The sequence below is a fragment of the Ptiloglossa arizonensis genome, chromosome 3 (assembly GCF_051014685.1).
Source record: "Ptiloglossa arizonensis isolate GNS036 chromosome 3, iyPtiAriz1_principal, whole genome shotgun sequence".
Lineage (NCBI taxonomy): Eukaryota > Metazoa > Arthropoda > Insecta > Hymenoptera > Colletidae > Ptiloglossa > Ptiloglossa arizonensis.
In genome coordinates, this window is record NC_135050.1 from 11,724,164 (window position 1) to 11,746,359 (window position 22,196).

Sequence of the window (22,196 nt, forward strand, 5' to 3'; positions counted from 1 at the left end):
CAATCGCAGATGCGCGGCACGTTAATTGTACGTCCATTAGCCGCCGATACGATCGTATATACCGTGGCCCGTACTCTCTAACGATCGCTTTGCAGCTCGTTTCGCCAGTCCCTTCGTCTTGGGCGGAAGGTATCCGCGCTGTGATTTTTCGATTTTTCGAGCGCGGCTCGAGATACCTCCTCCTACCCCTACGGTTGAAACATCTTGGAAAATCCGATCGCTGGAACACGATACGATACGATCGGCTACGTTCCCGCCCGGAATCTTATCGTAGCAACCTCTTCGGGAATATTTTCCTTCGAAATAAATACAAATTCCGACCGATATTGACCCACGACATCTGTCAATCTCGCGATGGTATTGCCCTAGCTATTTATATACTAGTCTGACGGGGAAAGAAACCCCTTTCGTGGAAAATAAAACCGAGAAGAGAAAAGAACCGTAGGAAGAAAGGATTGGTTAAAAGGATACACTGTCTGTTTTGTCTCGATTAGGTGGAATTGAGAATTAAGTATGCTTTCTTCGAGAAACTGTTTACTACGTAGGGAAACGTCTTATGGTATATATAATTATCCATTTCTATTCCCATCGGACGACGTTCGTGAGAATATTATTTTTATACCGTCTGTTGACCGTAAACATTCCATCGTGTCGAGATAAAACAAGTGTGTATAGAAATATGAGTGGTGGATCAAAGACGAAAGAATTAAGACGAAGATAATGTTGTCGCGATTTAGAGGCAGGCGAAGAAAAGGAGAAAAATTTCAGTCGATACTTGGTAGCAGAAATTGGTAAACTTGACCCAAATTAGATAGAGCGACACGATGTTCGTACGTAAAAAATTTCAAATCTTTGATTTAAATTTTAGGACGAGCGTACAATATTTTGGAGCGAGAATTGAAAGCGTTCGAGCATCGTCGAGAAATTTAACGAGAGATATTTGTCCACGTATTTAGCTTTTACCGTCGTGTTACACAATGCGTGGAATAATTTTGAAAAATTAAACTTACGCGTCCGTATCATCGAAGAAACTGAACGTCAATTATTTGCAACGAGTTCCGGGCAAGCTCGCAGAGGTATCGAGAGTAGTTAACTTGCTACTTACCCTCTCGTAAACTCGACGTACCGGTCGTTTCGTACTGGTATCCTAAATTTTACGACTCGGACAACCGAACGTCCTCTGATTACTCGTATCGCTTCCAGTACTTCCGTGAAGTCATCTTTCCATGAGTCATCCTATTCTTCCACGTTTTCTTCCCTCTCCGCGTTGTAATTTCGAAGAGCAACCTTATTACCGAGCGAGTTCGTAAATATCGCGCGCGCGCGCTAACTACAACCACGTACGAATCTACTCGAATTATTTCTTAAGAACTCGAATCCATGTTATCGAGCGGACCTATCAACGAAACGATCTCGTTCGAGCAAGAGTTCCGGGACAACTATTAATAGTGGTAAAGGTGATTGAATGTTTGAAGAAAAAAAAAAAAATGCTCCAATAACCGTCATTTCCGTTCGATTTAATTATACTTCCCGATAGATCGAGACTTTGCCTTAATTTACGATGCATCGCCTGTAATGAATATTGTTAGCTGACCCAGATCTATTCCGGACGAGCTCGGCCGTGAACATTGATCCAATCGTAAATATGGAAGTACCAGATTACGCAATAAGATGTAGCGTAACGAAATTCTGATGCAATGTACCGAAACCCTGGACCTAGAAAAGTCGCCTCGAAGGAAGCGAATCGATTCGTTGTTATTGCCGACATATGGTACTGCATTGTCTCGCGAGTCTCGGTGGATACCAACATTTATTCTTCCGTTTACGAACGGCCCTAAACTATGAAAAAAGTGCGTAGACAATTTGGCATTAAAGTAGCTTCTCTTTGTCGAAAGCTGTTCAAAATGTTACCATTGTTTCGTAGAAAAATTTCGGTCGTTCGATATCGAGAAAAACTCGAATAAAAAGTCTGAGACTTTGTCGAGGGACTTCTGGAAGTAAATCTCGACAGAGGTTAAACTCGAGGGACAAATAATTGTTATTTAAAAAAAGGAAGATCTCCAACAACGTTCAACTTCACCGAGTGCTCGTTGTCGAAGGTATCGTCCTCTTTAAATTTACCCAACTCGAACCTTGTACGTACCTAGTCCCGATATCGTAAATCCTAATAATCCAAGAAATCTTAGCCATCGTGGTCGAAATAAGTAAATATCGCGAGTACGACCGTCGTATCCGATGAGCTAGCACAACGAACGCGTTATTCCCGTGCAAACCTCGAGTTCTCGTCGGTCAAAGGTGCGAGAATAAAAAGAAAACTGCATCCCCAAGCAGCCCGTCCCTTTGCGCACCCATAAAACACCGAAGCACGCGGTGAAACACAATACTCGAGTACCGCAATGACCAGGATTAAGACAATAAACTCCTCGTAAACCAACATCGTCGTGCCTTCCGTGTTTTTCTCTCGGTTTAACACGGGACCAGCGATCGACCGTAGGGGCCAACGATACTCGAATCGACGGTTTCGAAAGCAATCGGCCCTGTTTGCCCGCTGGAAAAACCGATCCCGTTTCGAACCTGGTCGAAACGCGTGGCCCACGTGTCCTCGACGATTGGACTCTTCGCAGGTATCCGCGATGTACCTTGTTACCTGAACCACTGCTCCCAGACAGGGTAATTCTCTTCGAGTTGTTACTCGGTCAGGACCTGGCCGTAACAACTAGAAGAACAGGTAGGCGAAATTTGATCGTTCTCACCCCTCTACCCACCCCCGCGAAACGGGCCTCGTCTATGTTTACATTGGGGAAGAGAGTTCGAAACGGTCGAAGCGAATAGGAAACAGCGGGAATGGTTAACGTTTCATCCTCTGGAGCGAGATGTTTTTCAAGAGTGCATCGGTGCGGCTACGAGGTGCAATTGCACTTATTTTTTTCTTTTAATGGAACTGTACGATTTTTTTCATAGGAATTGACTTTTCTGGCATACCGAACGAAAGGTATCGGAGCATTAGGTCGTCCCGTAAGTTCGTGACGTATATTTTTCCACCGTGTAACGTACTATTATTATCTTATCTACGAAGCTAACGTAACGTAACATTTTCGATATTTCTCACACTGACACATATTCCAGATTAAAATTTCCCTTCATAAACGATGTACAAAACACCTCCATAAACGACTTAAATGTTATTTGCTGCAGCTATCGGTGTACTCCCTTTTTGGCACTTATACGACAGTTGACGAAAATTCACACGCACTTCACTCATTATTTTATCGGATATTGAATACAAAATTCTCGTAACTTCACGATCCGTGTACTTGGAATGCCTTCTACGGACTAAATCGAAGCATAACAGTTTCGTCATCCATGTCCTTCTAGCTCTGCGTGTTTATGAAACGTATCGCAAGAAATATAAACACACCGCGAAACGAACTTTTAGAACGACCCAATGCAATGTCGAAAATATTACGATATCTTTGTTCGTTACGACACGGGGAATCGATTAATGTAAAAAAAATCGTAAATCCTGTTTAAAAAGCAAGTACAATTGCGCTTTGCAACTACACGATGATAAAGTTTGTTAAACGATGCTAAATTTTTCTCTGCAATTTTTTTCTATTTTCCGTTGAAACAGGATTACAGTCCGGGTTAGTTATTAGATACACCCTGCCTGTGTACAGCCCGCGGAAAAAGTTCTGTCCTTTCTTATATTTTTATTTAGCTGCTGTGTACAGCCAAGTGAACGTTATTACGATAATCTACACATTTATCGACATCGATGAACTCGACAACGACAAAATTGAAGCAACAAATTTGAATTTGTACATCGAACATTCTCGGGAAAAAATACGAGCGTGTCCATTAAGGGGACAGAACTTTTTCGCACTCTGTATACCTGTGTATTCGCATTATAAATGTATATTAACGATCTTTGCACAGAGTTCTTGTCACAAGTGTGCTTTAAACGTTAGCGATATTATGTACATACTGTTTCAAGGTTTGGGATATTCCGATTGTGTTCTGCGACGTTTAGCGACACTCTGTTCCACATTACTGTCGTTACTTCGGTCAACTGACATTCTCACAATGTACATGGCGGTGCTTCCAACTTGACCGAATCAATTCCTTTTATCACGAATGATTCGACTTCGAAGGATCTTCGAGTCGATGACATTTGATCTTTCGCGAGTCTTTCGTCTAAATAAGTTTTCAAGGTCACCATCTTCACCTTTTTCACGCACTATTCTACGATCAATTTTGCATTTCCGTGTGTAAAATAAAGAAGTTAAAGTTGACCTTGACAACATAAAACGAATCCTACAAAAAAAAAAAATCAAATCGCTTTAAAAATCGTATCATTCACGGATAAACAGGATATCGATTTGTTCACCGATTACGAAAAAAATCGAGTGGCTCGAGTTGTCCCCCCTGTGTATTATTTTGCAATTAGAAATTGTTCGAAAATGTTCGTTTCTGGTATCATTTTCATCGCGAGAACCTCGTGGAAACGATTGAACCGATCTCGTAACGACGTGACGAAAAACTGTACAAATTTTACAGTCCACCTCGGGTCGAAGTATTCGAGAGACACCGTGGGTCGCGTGTCGGAGATAACGTCGGGTCTCGCTCGGTGCGAGTGGTTCTGGGAAGCGGTGGGGGTAACTTTGTAACATCTTACGGGACAAAATTTGTTCCGACCCGAGGAACCTTGCTGTACTTGAATTCTCGGAGAAGCACGAAAGGTAAGAGAAACGCCGTGGCGCGGAGAGGTCGCGCGCAGAAGGAAGAAGAGGTGGAGAAGGTGGAGGAGGAGGAGTAGGAGGAGGTGGAGGAGGAGAAGGAGGAAGAGGAGGAGGTGGAAGAGGAGAGGGCGGTGGGAGGCCGAAGAGGAATGGTACGAAGAGACACCCGCAATTTCGTGATTGCTTTTCAGACGACACTTTGTACACCCATGGACAGCACCAACCAACTCATTACGGTAATGACACGTGTGCATCAATTCGCATTAATATTCTAATGGACGTCAGGGAGGGAGAGTGGTTCGGGCGCGAGAGAGCCGGTACAGACGCCCGAAAGGCTAGGGGAGTGAAAGGGGATGCTGGTGGGGAGGAGAACGGAGGGGAGGGGTGACACAGATGGAGCCGCGTGGGAGACACGGGCCGACCGTGGTGGGGGTAGAGACGCGGGGAAGGGAAAAAGCCCTGGAAAGGAGGCAACGAGATGAAGGGAGACGGTACGCTATCTTGCGCATAATGCCAATTAATTAATGGATACTGTGCCCGTGCCTCGGCTCGATATTATGTAACTGGTGCCTAGGACGGCTGTTATCGATTTACGGTTTCGTTGCCGAGGTGAACGTAAGTCTCGCTGCTACGAGCCCGTTCGTTAGAGGCGAATACATATACGCGTCTCTACCGTGCCTGGGACTCTGCGAGGCCGAATGCGGACATTGGGTTTCGGTGTACTCGGTCTGGTACACGAACTGCTTTCGAACCTCGATGATTCGAGGTACCCGTGCTACTCGAAAATGTACTCGTAAGTAAGGAGTAAGGTTTGCAAAATATCCGTCGAACTTTTACAACGCGCGACTGACCGACCGACCGTTCGAAAAATTCGTGCTCGGGGATATTCATCGTTACGATTATTATTATTATTATTATTATTATTATTATTATTATTAACATCGTGTACTCCGTATACAAGTTTCTTACGTCGTCCATTGGACGTATTTTCTCGTTTCTCTCGCATCGATTTTCCGAGTTCCCACAAGCTTGGCAGCTTCCGTACGATGCTTCGAGCATTTATTATTAATATTTAAATGTAATAAACTCGGCGCCCTTAATATTTCATTCGCGAACGTTGTATTTGAATAAATGATTTCGATGTAATGCAACAAGGTTTCGAGACTAATTTTAGCGTCTGGACGTTCTCCGTGAAAAATAAATTCACCGAGGAAACGGAGCCGGCCGAAGTCGGTCGAACGAGTGACGTAAAATATGTAAACGACAGGTCGATAAGTTACGTAGAGGATATAAATAATAGAGACAATACGGCCATGTGCGCCGACGAGAAAGATCAAAGACTCGACGAACGACTCACCGGCCGTGTATCGTTATCGATAATGTAATTTACAATGCCGGCGTTGAATCCCATATATATACACATATATATATATATATATATATTTATAATATTTACGATCGGCACCGCCGTGAGAAAGTTCGAATCGCGCGCTCAAATCTCTCGTAGCTCGTTTAAATTTTATACAATTACGCTCGTCTATTCGCGTTAGTTAGATTTTGATTAATTATCTCGCAAAGTGTAGGAAGACACGACGAGTTTTTTTAACCGTCGGTAGAATGCAATAACGAGGCAATTTTTGTTTCTCATAGTTCGAGGGAATATTAACTCGCGGAACTTTTACTTTTACACGCAACCTGTTATAATTTTACAATTACCGAAGATTGCGTAATTATAGATTTACGATTCTTTGCGACAGACTCGATTATCGGAGACTGATTTCCTTCCAGTGAAGAAAAAGCTACACGGTAAATTACGGTGTATAAATGAACAAAATCGTTCGGGCGAGTTAGCTTGCACGCGTAATAGCGCTTCCTAGTGTTTTAGACGTGTACAGATTGCGCGAATAACCGTACTCTTGAAATAACCCCGTTATTTTGAACAAATGACTCAATAATGATCAAACAAATCAACAAATGAAGGATAATTGTCGCAAAAAGCATCGTCCAACGTGGAACGTATCGCGCGGTAGAACCAGTTTCTTTGCAAAGTAAAAGTAGAGAAGACATTCTCAGTTTATACATCACTTCCTCGATGTTCGCCTACCTTTTCGCGTTCAGGAGATTAACGGATACCTACGATGTCCGGAGAACGCGAACGACCACTACGAACACTTAAATATCGTCAGAAATATTTATTACCCGGGACGAGACGCGAGAAACAATCATATTCTACGAAAAATTCCACTTTCCAAGGTCCCTTTCAAATTTAACGATCCTCTTTGTTTCGTTGGTAGCGATCAAAGTTCAACCGACTTTGGATGAAAAATTTGTTATCGATTGAGAAACTTTTTAACTCGTTGTACCGTCCTTCTTGTGAGCAATAAGAAACAGGGACGTACGTTTATCGAGAAACTTATTTAAAATGATTGCAACTATCTTGCTTCGAGATTAACAAAACGTCTCTTTGTCGGATGTATTGAGTGCTAACTGTCAAAGTTACTTACGGGTACAAGTATGGGGTTTTTGCACTTTCGGCTGCCTTCTTCGCGGAGGAGTATACAACGATGATTGTACAAGTTCCTTACCTGCAACATACAGAATCGAGTATTAAAATTGAGCGTTGGAAGTATTCGTTACAAAGAAAAATGGTTCCCTGTAATAAATTACATTACAATAAGACACTGTATTAGGATAATCTTTTAAGAAATTACATTTAGGCAACCCGTATACGCGTAAACAATCTCTCCGATTTCGGGAATGGGTTTCGAAAAGCGTACAAACATGTCCGCAACATCGCGATCGGACTTGGTTTCGTTCGGCTCGGAATTCGTTCAGAACTGGTAGCAGAGTCGCGCGCGTACGTCACCAAGAGGATGTAATTCTTTTCTAAAAATCAATTTAACGTCCCGTTACTTTGGCACGAGTGGTCTGAAATATATGCGCATAAATTAAATAAAGTCCTCTAATAAAATTGCGTCTCTTCGTCTGCCCGAAACCGCGCACACTCGCTCGTACACGTACACACGCACACGCATCGATTTCACAGGGAACGTCTGGCAGCCGCGGCACTTGCCCCTAATTAGGAATCAAGATTAACTATCTACGAAACATTCTAAATTTACTTCGTCCTGTTACGCGGCGATACATCGTCCGGATATCTTCTTCTTCCACGTTGTCGTCGTGGTCGCGAAATTGCAAACCCCCCCGAAGCCGAAACTACACCACGGGTGTTCTCGATGTTGAAGTCACTCGGTTGCGCGATTTCCACGAGCGTTCGAGCGAGACGGACAGAGGAACGAGAGAAAGAGAGAGAGAGAGAGAGAGAGAGAGAGAGGGGGAAAAAAAAAAGAAAAAGAGTAGAAAACGTAACGCGATCCACGTCGTTGGATACGATCCCGCGACGCCTGGCTGCTGCCTCTAGCAAAGTCAAGTGCATCGTCCCTGGAAGGAGCAAAGGATTTCCACGTCCCTCTCCCCCTATGTGTTCTCTTTCTCTCTTTCTCTCTCTCTCTCCTGGCTCGAATCTCGACCAGCCCCCACCGTGGGCAAGATTAATGCGCGCGGCCGGTACGGGCAGTCCATCAGCCGCTAATGCAACGGGAATCTCGTTCGAAACGTTAACAAAGTTAACGCCGTGGCCGCAGTCTCACGCAAAACGCACGTCATCGGCCGTAATGACCGATTACGCGGGACGAGTGTCATCGTCATGGCCGGGCTGCGTGACGATGGCGTCGCAGCGTTACGCCTAAACCGCGCACGGATCGTTATTGAATTATCCGCGATGCCCGTAATCGAATGATCATTATGCCCGGTTAACGAGCTCAACGGGTGGGGAGGTTCGCTGTGGGTCATCGCGGAAGAAAGAACAATCCCGATTCGCGTCGCTGGTTGGTGCCGCGGCTTGGAAAACGAGTCGCGCGAAACACGGGGTGCCTCGGAGGGAAAGAAAAAAAAAAATAAAGAAAAACAACAACAACAACACTCACGGGGAGAATTTGTACACGTTTGTTACTTCGCAGTGGTCTCTTTGCGGACGATTGAAACGGCAACGAGATCGTCCTTGAAAAGACGGAGAAACGTCCCACAAGCGATGGTACTTCGAGCAAATCAAAATTACAGGGCACCGTACACGTTCCCCCACCTATATTCATGGTACATCGCTCTTCTTAACACGGAACTGATCTTTCTTTCTGCCTACGATACAACCGCGATACGGACAGAACGGACGATGCCAGATACAAACGTGGGTTTCGAAAAACCTTTTTTTCGCTCGCGGTGAGAATTTCTATGTATACACAAATGTGTAGAATTCGTCACGTTTTCTTTACGGACGATCGAAACGTCAACGAGATCGCCTTTCGAGAAAAGAAGAGACTCGGGGGAAGGGAAGGAACTGCCAGAGAATCGAAATTACGAGACACTGTACAATATTCTTACCGTTCGTGGAGTATTCCTCTTTTCAGTCCGGACTAATTTTTTATTCTACCTGTAGCGTATCTGTGATACGGACGAATCGTGGTCGGTAGCGTTAGGTACGATATACGTGAACGAGACCGAGAATCTAAACAGAACTTCATTATTAACCGTTAGAGTGGCGTTATCGAGAATTACGAAAGGGTTAGCATACCGAGGAAGTTCCTTTGGTAATTAGATTCGTCCATGGACCCTTCGTTAATCGTCGGTCCTCTTTTTCCAACGAATCTGTCGAAAATCTGTTCGCCTATCTCGGGGTCTCGATCGATCCAAAGTAGGCTACACCGTGTTCCAATCTTATCGGGATCGTGACTCTGCCGCGCGACTATTTATCATCGGTATTGTATAAATATCGTAGATACGGGAAAGGTTACTTCTAATCTGGCGTTCCTAATGGTTAATTAACTGTTCTCTCGCTTAATATACTCTTCAAAAGATAAGCCTCGTTCCTTGTACACGATTATCTAATTCGAGGAGTGTCGTTATTTAAATCTAAACACGATTAGTCACGTACCCGAGACGGCGCTTCCAAGTATCTCGAACGGTATTCGCTTCTCGATGTTCCGGACTTTTTACGCGCGGAACGTCGAAACGAATCGATTCGCTTCGAGAAAAAAGAAAAAAAAACAAAGAAAAGAAAAACAGAAAGAAGGGGAAAAAAACCGCTCACATATGTTTCCATTAAAGGAGAAAGTACAATTGCATCTCGCAGGTGCATCGCGGCGTACGCGGAAAAAGCGGAGTCGTAGAAAGTTAGATCTCTTCGAACCGTGCAACTTTTTCTCCGGTAATTTTTTCCATCTCGCGAGGAAGATACGTATCTTGCGTAGGGTTCGAGACGCGTTGTATTCGGATATCAACGTCGCTGAAAAAACGCTGGAAAATCCGGCCGGTTCCCGCGCGATATTTACGTCCTCCTGCAGTGTTTGTAATACGCGTTTCGTTGTTGTCGTTACGAAATCGATTCAGATGGGCGGAATGTTGTTAACGCGTTTTAGCTTTCAATTTTGAACGCGACATTTGGTGTCTATTGTGGAATAATCGGGCGCAAGTGCGAGAGCAGGAAGAGAACGGGGAGGGCCACATTCAATCGACTCTTTTGACACTCCTACTGTCAAATTTATTGGACGTAATATATTCAGTGTGTACGGGATGACGCGCTTCAAATTACCATCCCGATTATCGTCAAAACTATTATTTTACATAAACGGGGAAAACAGGAACGAAATCCTTCGAAAAACAAACCCGTCGCGTTCTCCGGTCGATTTTTCTCTCGATCTGCCCTCCATCTCTGCCCGAGATCGAATCATGGTAAAACGTCATGGAAAAGAAAATCATGGAAAAAGAATCTGACCTTTCGTAACCAAGTTTCGATCACAACGTGTTTTAGAAGCGCTCGCGGTCAGAGACTTCGAAACCAGTCTGAGAATCTTTCGTTATTCACGGTTCTCGGTCTTTCTGAGCTAATCTCGTGAAAAATATATCACGTGGTACAGTTTCGTGCAACGACCGAGAAGCGTTCAACGACACTGTGATAACCGATTCGGTGATTCTGTGTAATTTTAAATTTCAGATCGGTGCCAGAGGAAACCGGAGCTCCGAGCAATTTCGACTGAAACACCGACCAGCTCTTCGAGAAACGTTTCGAATCGTTCGTACTTATCCGTACGACTAATCGAGACGAGTCTTCGTCTCGATCGGATTTCTTACTGAGAGCCACGCGACAAACCGTACTAACGAACGATAAGAGATTTCGATATCGTGGAAAAGTGAAGTCCAGGTTTCACGGATCGCCCGCAACGCGAAGAAACACCATTGTACTTGTTTCGTGTCGAACTTGCGAAGAACGTCTCTCTCGCGCTGTTCACGGTTCACTTTGCTTCGATGATTCTCGTGTGTTCGGCGCGCAGCCTGGTGGGTCGCGGTCGACTCATCGTTATTATAAAAAATACAGAAACGGTTTCAAGCACGGTTCCGAGCCCTCGAGACGCGGCGGGCCACTTGACTCCGCGAACAATCGAAGGGGAACGAAAACACGGGGTTCGTAACGGTGGAATTCGAACGAGAAATTTGGATAAGAATTCGGGGGAGAGATCGAGTGGCGAGCGTGTTTCGCGCATAGGCGTCGCGTTTCTTTCAACGAGCATCGTTAGTCCTCGCCTCGACACGAGGGTAGGGCCCCGAGTGGTCGACTTCGATTATAATGTGCTTTTGCGGAACGATGGCGCACGGAGACCTAACGATAGCTGGAGCTGCTCGAGCATTTCTAAGCTACGAACGATTTCGGTTGCGTACCTTCGGTGCGCGCTGCAAACTGGAAACAGTTTGATCCCAGTGGTGGTAATAGTAATATTAAGAATAATAATAAGAAGAAGAATAATAGCGATAATAATGATGATAAATAACGGTATGTTTATCTACGAGGTTAGTTCCCATTTAGCACACTATATACCTGTATAAACTTTGTAATTTGAAAACATCCATGAAATTATACAGATTGCTCGAGTTAATTACGGATCTAATTACAAATCGATCTCAGAACCTCCGATTTACCAATGGTACCGAAGGTAAGTAACATTAATCGTTACTTACCATTAATGTTCTCTTCTCGTGTACCGCGAATTATGATCTCTCTAGTAAGAGAATCGATCGTTCAAAATCGGTTTAATTCGGCTTGGACGAATTGTATTTTAATTTTTTATGTCATACATTTTCGAAGAAATCTAGGTAACCTTGAGTCTTTTAGCGTTGCGATGTAGCCGATAAAAAGACGAATTCGATGATCGATAAGACGACCTTGAGCAAGCTTGAAAAAAAAAATATGCCGCGTCGTTGAGAAAAATTCGAGTCACCTTGATATCTCCGAAAATATAAGGTGCGAAGAATTACAAGAGGCGTCGGTTCGATTGGCTCCCAGTGATACGACGTACTTCTGATAACATTTCTTATCGACTCGAGTTGTACACATGTCATTAAAGTTAAATGCAGTATAACCTCCCGCAACGGAACTCTCGTTACTCGAATAATTCACTGCTCAAACAGTCTGTTATTATCCGAACGCCTTGTTATCCGAACCCCGTGTGTTTATACATAATTCGGTACAAATCCAACAGTGGAATTCTGTTCGAATAGCACCATAGCGACGCGGTGTCGCGTGTGCTTCGATGAGCAACGTTCAATGTGAAAATAATTACGATAATTGACGTAACTTGGCATTTGGATAGGTTAGATACATTGGAAACAGTTTAGAGAAACGTAAAAGAAATATAGCTCTTTCGCTCGTTTAAATTTCGTTTCGTTCCGTTTCAAAAGGAACTTCAAATTCCAAACACATACAATGCTTGTAAAAAGCATTGCAGATCTACTCTTGGATCATTGTTGCTGCTTCGACGCAACTTCGCCAAAGACACGACCCATATAGTGTACGCGTTGTTCACGGATTACAAATCTTTCGTCCTCCGTCACCTCATTGTGTCCAGAGATCTGGTAACTCCCACTGTTAGGGTCTTGGTTTAAAACCAACCAGACCTCTACTGGTATTCGAACGATCGTAGAACAGATCGACCAAGCACCGTCAAATTTCAATCTCCGGTAAGGATGTTTACCGTCGGTTAATTGTTGGCGTAGTTGAACCACAACGCAGGGAGATAAGTGGCTCGTTTTTTGGAACGGTCCGGCGCGTATAACGGTCACAGAGGATCCCTCTCCCGGGTCCGTGCGCCATTAGATTTCTATCGAGCAAGAACGGTGTTCTCAGGCGATCCTCTCTCGCGCTTAATCTCGCCGCAGGATCTCCGTCCGAGATGTCTTAAGAGCACGGAATCAATTACCGCGACTTTCACCGCGTGGGCGCGCCGCATCTGGCGTGTCCGGCTCTCCCACGTGAGCACGTGTACGTCGTACGTACGTGTGCGCGAGCGTACGCGCGTACGCGCGTACGCGCGTACCACCCGGTGCAAAAGTGTGGGTAATCGCCGGTGCACACCGTAACGCGGAATTAACGGCGACAACGACGCCCGTTAACGCGCGCCCAAGGAATTTCCGATGGAAACCCTCCACCGCGGGCACCGGATCGTGGGACCGATCATCCCACCTCCGCACACCTGCTCCGTTCGAGAGGAGAGGACAAGGCTACGAAGAAACGTTCCTCGCTTTTCGCGAGTTCTCGCTAATTTCACCGTCTCTGTTCGTTCTTTGTCCGAATGGAATCGTCGAATCGAGACGTACGAAAGAACGGGAACTCGATCGGGACGGATGAAACCGTCACCGTGCGTCGAGGATCGTGCAACTGTCTAGGCAGCTCGGTGCTAACGTCGAAACGAATTTAGAGAATCGGTGCGTAGAGAAACAACCATTTTCTTTACCTCGGTGCAATTTTAATCTCTCTTGAAATTATTTCGCGATTCATTATCTCGAAAGGGGGTTGCGTATACGATCTGTGTAGGTGCAACTGAACCCCTGTTACGATTTACCGACGATCGTGGGATTATGGTGTGGAGTAGGCATTGGTCGAAATTGGAGAACAGTTTGAACGAATTTAGAAATGGAAACAGTGTCGAGGTAGCACGGTTTCGAAGGAAGGTACGCGCGCGAGCGATCGAACGACTTTGAAGTCAGAATCGTCGAGAATTGTAACCTGGTCATCGTGTGTCGGCAATTGAGCAACTAGGTGGGTCGAGTTTGGAGAACAGTTTCGATGATTAGCGAATTGTTCGAAATTTGGAATAAAGCTCTTTCGAAAGATCGAGCTGGAATCACGGAGTCACGGAGTACAAAACGGTCATCGTCCAGGCAATGACCGTTACGTTTGAAGGTTAAGATCACCTTTACGCTCGAAAACAGGTAGCATCGTTTCCCACCGGTTTCGTTCCACGACGATCGAATCCGTTCGATGCACGCTGCGGGTTTCGACGACTCGGCTTCGTTTACGAGTTCCATAAAAATGTACCGTGATTCAGCCTCGATGGCGACATCCACCGACAAAATGAAATTTCGCGTTCATCGTCCGCGCTCGATTCTCGAGCTTCCCCCGTTCTGTAAAAGTGTCCGTTCGCGAGAGATATTTACTTTGCCACGGGACAGTTTAACGCTTCCACGGTCGTCTCCTCCTTGTCTTTTTCTTTCTTTCGTTCCTCCTGTTTTCTTTTCTTTTCTTTTCTTTTCTTTTTTTCTTTTCCTTTTTTTTTCAATCGCGTTTTAATTACGCCCCCGGTCGCTCTTCGACGCAAACAGGTTTTCCTTCGTTCGGAGCGCGTGTCACGGAAGCCGCTCGCGTTCCGTGCGAGGTCGAGTGAGCCACGCCGATTTATAAACGGAAATTTCACGGACGGACTTGGGGGTCGAACGGAACCACGCGCTATTCCCAGGGTTTACGAAGAACGCGTTCGAAAATCGTTCCGTTTCCCAATCCGAGTCGTTAAAACGGTATCGAAAACCGAATTTAATCTGTTGGAAAATAGACGGTGGAAATTTGTTTCGAGTATCATTTGATACGTGTTACGAGAAGGAAAGTAAACCGGGAGAATGTTTGCACAAAACTATGCGCCCCCACCCCCACCCCCTCCACCCCACCGTCCCTCTATTCCCGTCCAATTTGCGCGCAGACTTTATTTTGGCCGAAGCTTCGGGATTGCTGTTCGTTGTACGGGCGCGCGCGAGTCGTTTCCACGTTTTGTATCTCAAATATTCCCTTGACCGTAAATATCGCGTTATAACGACGCCGAACGGGAATTTCTCCAGTAGGCGAAGGACACCGAAATGTTGCAATTTTGCGTAACCCGAGGACAAGTACTTGCGGGAGAAGCGTGATCGAATTTCGAGCGACGTAATAAGCAATTCGATGCGTTCGATGTCACAAAGGCGGAAAGTGAATTCAACGGACGTTAAAATGGCCGACGAATTTTAATTTTCCTTCCCGCTCGAACGTCGATGCTCGTAATCGTTGTTCCGATACAGTTGGACCACACGAGTTGATATTTATCGCGCAGTCTTCGTTTCGATCTTCGAATTCTCGTCGATATTTTCGCAAAAGAGTCAAGAATCTCCACGATCGCGTCACATCGCGAAAACAATTGGACGAGTATCGAATCGCGAACAATTTTCAACGACATCTGTCACGAATCGGTTTCGAGATCGGTAGCCTCCGCTTAACGAAGATTCGAGCGAACTATCTTCCGCGACAATAGTTTGATATACTGCCAACAATAAGATTATCTCGTAGAGTCCGCGGATAGTATTATCTCGCGGCAGAAACTGCGCTGTCCGAGACGAGACACGATAAAGCTATTCCTGGTAGCTCCCGAAACCCGGCAGTAACCGCAACAGGTTTAATGGCGGCACGTATCCGTGTAACGTACGATTGAAATTTGCACTACCGTCCTCTCGCCATAAGACGATAAAACTTCACTGATGTCGTTTCAATAACGCCACGCTGGGAATATCTTCGAACAATCGAGCGTCGCGAGGAGAAATCCCGCGAGAGAGAGAGAGAGAGAGGGAGAGAAAAAAAAGAGAGAGAGAGAGATAAATTTGAATTGTATGGCACTGGTTGCTTAGCATAACGTGTCATGTCGCGAATGAAATTTTAAAATAGATTTTACGAGCACGTATAAAACAATTAGGGGTCACGTTTCTGGGACAAATTGGACGAGCGAGGCGAAGAGATACACGGTACGCCGGCTAGGCAACGTTACAACGGGCGAACAATTTGTAAATAAACCGTTGAAGCAACGTTCCGTGGATTCTGCGTTTCGAAAACACGTCAACCTCGACTTTCTCCCCTTCGAAACCGCTTGCGGTGGAATTCGTGAATTCGCGCGACGTCAACGCTAATACACCGGTCGTCGTTCCGCGTTAGGTTTTCGGTTAGGTCGTGTCATCGTACGTCATCGAGTTTCTGCGTTAGGATTGTCCGCGGGACGAAGATTGGTTTCGTTTAAAATAGTTACGGAGTGCCTTCGAATGTTCCCGCGAGAAATATTTTATTTCTAACTGTGTTACTCGCGGCTACGATCGAGAATCGTTCGTTCGTCGCTCGTTCGACGACTCGAGATCGATGATTTAGAGGCGAGAGAACATCGATTTCCGTATCGCGGTGTTTGTCGTTTCGCGAAAGTACAACTTTCATCGCTTCGGCTAATAAAATAAAAACCGTCGATGGAAAATCGACGCGTAAATCGATCCCGGTGGATTTTTACCACTCGTCGCGAGCGTTTAACGAGCCTACGGTTCGCGGGAACGTAATCGGCAATATCGATGATCGGCTCGAAGAAGCGTCCAGTCGTCGATGATGCGCCCCGTTGATAATTCTAGCTGTCAACTGGCCGCTGGCCAATCCAGTATTTATAAATCTAAGTGCGGATACTCGAAGCTTGAAATTTGATTTTCCACGGGCAGCAGGTGTGACGACACCTTTCGGAACTCGCTTGGAACGATGCCTGGTGCCCAAAAATACGCTCGTCGTCGCCCGGTAGGTAGACGCGGTAAACGCAACGCGATCGAATTTTCAAATCAACCTCGATGAATCGATACACGTACCGGCCGGTTCGCGCTGTGTAACTTTGTCTCGGACCGCCACCGTTAGACTCGATTCAACCCCTATGCTCAACGATTTAGGTTTCGATAACGCGTGTCACGATCAACAGTAAGATCACCGCGCTGAATTCGAAACGCTGAATTTTCTTCTCGAAGGCATTACGCGAGTTTCCTTTTCAATAAGATATACTTCGATGTAAAAATATGGACAAGACGATTTCCTCGCGAGTCTCGCGTGATATTGTACACGAAGTGGACGAGTTAAACGGTTTCGATACTGGAACTAAATCGAAATCCCGATGTGAAATTAACGTACGACGGACGGGTTTTCCGTAATAAAAAAAAAAAATAGTTAATTCGTCGACGAGAACGTTTCGTAGCGGAGTTCCCCGAGAGTTATTCGCGCAAGAAACGCCGCTAATTTCGAAGCACCGCGAAATAAAGTGTTCGCGCGTCTCGTCCGTGGCTCTCGGGAATGGTTTACAACCGTTCGCTAAGTATGATCGTGCCGTCTGTATTCGTTAATAAAATAACTGTTGATAGAAAATCGACGCGTAAATCAACCGGGGACGTTTTTAGACGAAGCTTCTACCACGGCCTCGCCGATAATCGCTACGAACGGTTTACTCACGGCATCGGGTGTAACGCGTGATTACAACTTACAACGCTGTCGTGATTACGGATTAATAGCAACACGGCACCCTTCTTCCCACTTTTTACAACGTCGATCGTACGTGTCGTTTTTCTTTTCGAGTTATCGCCGCGAAGACCGCGCCGGGTGATCGACGATCATCCTGCACGGGGACGAAGGGTACAGTTTGTATTTCAAACGGTGGGATTATTTGCACGGGAGGAAGCGCGAGAGATTATACCTCGGAACGAACGGACACTATCGTCCAACGATGGAATCGTTTTACCGCCCGATCTTCTAATCATCGCGAGCAACGAGGAACGATCGTCATCGGCGCGCGATATCGCGAGAAGAAATTCGGTAAATCATTGCGCGTTAGTCGTACGAAAAATAGAATAGAATATTTCTAGGCGAATAAGACGAAAATAAATTATGCCAACGCTCGAAGTTCAAAGTCGAGCATTTCTCGATCACTTTCGCGCGGACCTCGTGTCTCGACGGAGCGTTACTTTTTTTTTTATTATTAATCGTAGATAAGATTCTCGAAGAAGAGAAATAATTACGACCGATCGTAAACTCGAGACGACTCACTTGGGTGGTAACGACGAATGAAAAACGATGGATATGAGCCTCGCTGGAAATCTTCTGTTACTGTATTACCGGTACGTTCGAATACCAGAGCATTTGGGTAATGATGGATTCGTATACGGTAGGGTTGTGTACAATTCTACGTTGTAGATACGTCGAATAGACACTGACTGTACCGTGGATCGGTTTTCGTTGCGTTCGTATTTATAAACATTGCGAATATCGCGGCTCGTACTCGACTCGAACTCTCGGTCCGCGTCGACTGGGAAAATTCTTCCGCGCGAACATTTGTAAACATTCTGGGGAACGTTTCTAGAATGTGTCACACACGCGAGGTGGTAATTACGTAAGGAGGAGGAAAGAGTGTTTGTAAATATTGTTACATCGTTGAAAGAAACCTTTTTCGGTGAGAAACCATTTTTGTTTCGCCCTTTGCCAATCGACGTAAAGAAATTACTGACGCATCAGAGATAACAAAAACCATCTGTCGGATATGTAGAATCGTGATGTGTAAGTGTATGATGATGAAAAGTATTCTATTTTACATATTCCGCAACTCTTTTGGAATTACATCGATAAATAATCACCTACCGCTCGTGTACTCGTCCCGGTGAATATATAAAGTGTTTGCTGACCGATGCTGCGACCCAAAAGGGGTAACTTTGTGAAAAAATCAATCGAATATGTAGAACACAATATTAACTTCACTCTCTCACGAATCTCTCGATCGACATCCAATGTGATCTAATATTTCGAGAGATCGAAATATCGAGTCTCGGTAAAACGTTAGAATACTGGTCCACGGAACATTGAAATCGAAAGATATTCCAAAATAATTCATTTTTACTTTCAATATAAAATACTTGGTCGAGTGGTACCAGATTTCTGTAACAAACCCTACTTAACTTCGCTCGCCCTTATTCTTTACCGTGCGGCGAATACGAAGTCTCTTCGACCCTTGTGACGTACGTATACGTTCAAAGAAAGCTATCGATTCGAAACGAACGTTCCCGTATCGTTCGATGCGTATCGTGTAAAAGAATTACAATTACATCTTTCCATCGTGTACGTTCAATCGACAAAGTTCACCCCAGCGAAAAACTATTCCGTCCGTAGCAACTGGGACGTTGTCCACGCGGATTGCCTCGACCGGATGTACTCGAGGCTCAAAGGGTTAAAAGTCGTCGTCGATTCCCGTCCACGTTTCTCGCTCCGTGGCATCTTGAACTCGTTGCCATCGAAAACGAGTCGATAAAAAAAAAAGAAAAAAAAAAGAAAGAAAAAAATCTCTCGACGATATTGTACCGATCGGGTCGTGTACACGGTGATTCGCTCGTGCGTCGCGCGAGTCATCGCGAACGAGGAACACATTTCGGCCGATTAACGGTCTCCATTATCGTCCGATGGAAGATCGACGTCGAGTGTTCGTCGTTATATCGAGCAACAGCCACTTTGCGGCCCGGTATGCGCAGGTATTTCGGCACTTCCGACAGAGTCGTTTGTCAGCATTAGAGAGAGAGACGTGGCCGGTCGATCGGAATAAGCCAATTTTCCGAGCGATTTCTTATCGACCGCGGTGATCGGCCCCTCCGGTGATCCAGCCGCTTTAACCACTCCACGAGACTCTCGTCACGTGTCGTCTCAGTGTCGAGGACGGTTTTATCGGTGGTCGTTAAACGCTTCGCGCGTAAGTCGCGTTCTTCCGGGCCCTGTCGGCCGTTCCTCCCGACTCGTCGCGAACGCGACACGCTTTTCTTCGTACAGCCACGGTGGTTCATCGAAAGTCGGTTATTTTCCACGTTTTTACCGCCGATCTCTCGTATCTGGCCAACGGAACGCGCAGAAAGAAACTCACGATCTCGAGTCGTCGCGAGTCGGTACTCGACGACGCTCCGAACGACGTCGTTCTTTGAATTTCAGGTCGCCCAGTTCGGACCGCCTATTAGAAAATATCGATTTTAGAAATTTATCTCTGATATAAATATTACTTCGATAGAACCATAATTAATTAATAACAACTTATCTAAATTACTTAACTATTCTAATTTATGTAATTTATTTGGTTGCACGTAAACGCAATTAATTAGATACTTTTTTTTTTCTCATGGAAATGAGATCGTTTTCGGTCCGAGAAACAAGGAAACAGAGAAATCGTCGAAAACCTTGCTTTAACTCCACGCGAGAAAATGTCAGCGAGGTACAAGGAGCGATCGAAGAGTTCCGGATGTACGAATCGTTTTTTATGGATGATATCGATCATCGAAGAGCGTTCGTGGAAAACAATGTAAGCGTCGGAGTTGAAAAATGTTGACTTTTCGTTTCAAAATAGTCCCATTGTACTAATTTAAGTATCACGAATCTTTGTGAATATTTGTAAATAATACCGATGGATTGCATCGGTTTAGGGAACGATGAAAATTTCAATTCTGGAGTGGATATTAAATGTTACGAATTTTACGATAATTTACCCGAGATACGACGAAATAAATTTTTGCAACACTTTTTGGTGGAGAACGAAAAGATCGTATGGAAGAAATATATCTTTGGTTTTTCGTATCGTTTGTATTTCGATGTTTTCGAGTAATTCGCAGAGAAAGAAGTGAGAGAGTGAGTTGAACAATTTTGTAAGAAACGTTACGAAAACGATGCAAAACGGTTTGAACGTAACAACGCTGGAAATTTTACAACGAAAGTCACGTTTTGCGACAGTTGCGATGCAAAACCTCGTCTCCGCTCGACATATTTCAACGAACATCGATACGGCCGTTAAATCATCGTATTGCATCGCATTTGTTAATATTGTTGCACGTATTATAATGTTTTATTATGTTCCATTAATGTTCCGCTCGGTATGTCAATAAATGGAGATGGGCAGCTATTAGTCGTCGACGAGCAACAAGACAACTAACGAGCTGTTCGACAGGAGTTGCTCTCGATGTTTCAAAGAGACACGTTGTTGTATTCTTTGTTTACCAATTTATATATCCGATAATGACGCGCCCGTGGACGAAGTAACGCGCGCCGTTCGAGTTCAATATTAATTTAACCAACGCTCGGCTACATTTTTTGCCTTTTCCGTAATCGTAAAATTTTCAGTTTCAACCCTTATCGCTAGAAGCGTGGCTTGACCACCGATATCGAGCGTTTTACTCCAAATGTACCCGTTGGTCGCTCCACCGACTAGTTTATTTCACGTCGTAAAAATAAAAAAATAAACAGTTTTCTACTGCGAGACTCGCGAACGTAAACCCGAATCGCATCCCCGTGAATGTTTGAAAAAATTGGAGAACGAAACGCTTAAATTTGGACCGCGATTACAAAAAAAATCGGAAAGAAAACATTGGGACTTGGTTAGATGTTTCCAGCAGATCTTAAACTACGAAAAACGGGAATGCTGTATTTAGAAAACGTTTAAGAACAAAAATAAGATTTTTCAAAGATATTGAAATTTATGTATAGAGACTCGAGTGTCCCATTTTCTCGCGTACGAGGTAATTTAGTAAATATTTAATAATTACGCTTCGATAGAAGACAAAACTCGAATCTTGCGCTGAAATACACGGTAAGTATTGCGGAACGGAATTTTGTACTCACCGTTACGAATTACTTAAATCCAAGATAGTGAATGATTTAAAAAAAATGGCACCCCGGTTAACGCGTGATCGAAACTCGGACATCGGAAATTTTTCGGCAACTCTGGATCGACTAATAACTAATTCTGTTCGGCACCGTGGTCGATCGCTAAACGATTCAAGGACTGCTTAGAATCACGTTGTAAGATTTGAACTTATTCGCGGCTCGTATCTAAGAGAAACATTGATGTCCCGTTTTACCCCACTTTCCTCGTACGTTGATCAATTATGATCGATTGACCATCGTTAACGAAATTACTATTGTTCACCTCCCATTTAAAGACCACTTATTTGCACGTTAGTTCCGCAAAGACGTTAGAATCTCAAGAGCGTACACACGAAAACAGGTTGGAGTCGTCGATCGACTAAACACTCGCCACGATAAGAGTTAATATCGTTTTATACGTTTCGTATCGCGAGGACGACGTAAGTTAATCGTCGGTCACCGGTGACCAACACGGCGCTCGACGCGTTAATTCACCGTGGCCGTGTAGTCGCGACGGTGTTAGACGACGAGCGAAAAAGGTTTACAAGCGCGTCTACTAGAATTTCTGTTCATCGATGCGGCAAATTAATGAAGTAATTGGTCACTCGGAAACT

The 22,196-nt window shown here is 44.7% G+C and overlaps 2 protein-coding genes across 2 annotated transcripts in view; both read right to left on the minus strand.

Moving 5' to 3' along the window:
• LOC143144446 (uncharacterized) overlaps positions 1-22,196 on the minus strand; it is a 241,881-nt gene that overhangs the window by 157,373 nt on the left and 62,312 nt on the right. The window lies entirely within an intron of this gene.
• LOC143144447 (uncharacterized) overlaps positions 7,248-22,196 on the minus strand; it is a 570,964-nt gene continuing 556,015 nt past the window's right edge. The window contains exon 7 of the mRNA XM_076306853.1: positions 7,248-7,324. The gene's annotated coding sequence lies outside the window, so the exon portion shown is untranslated. The remainder of the gene's footprint in view (positions 7,325-22,196) is intronic.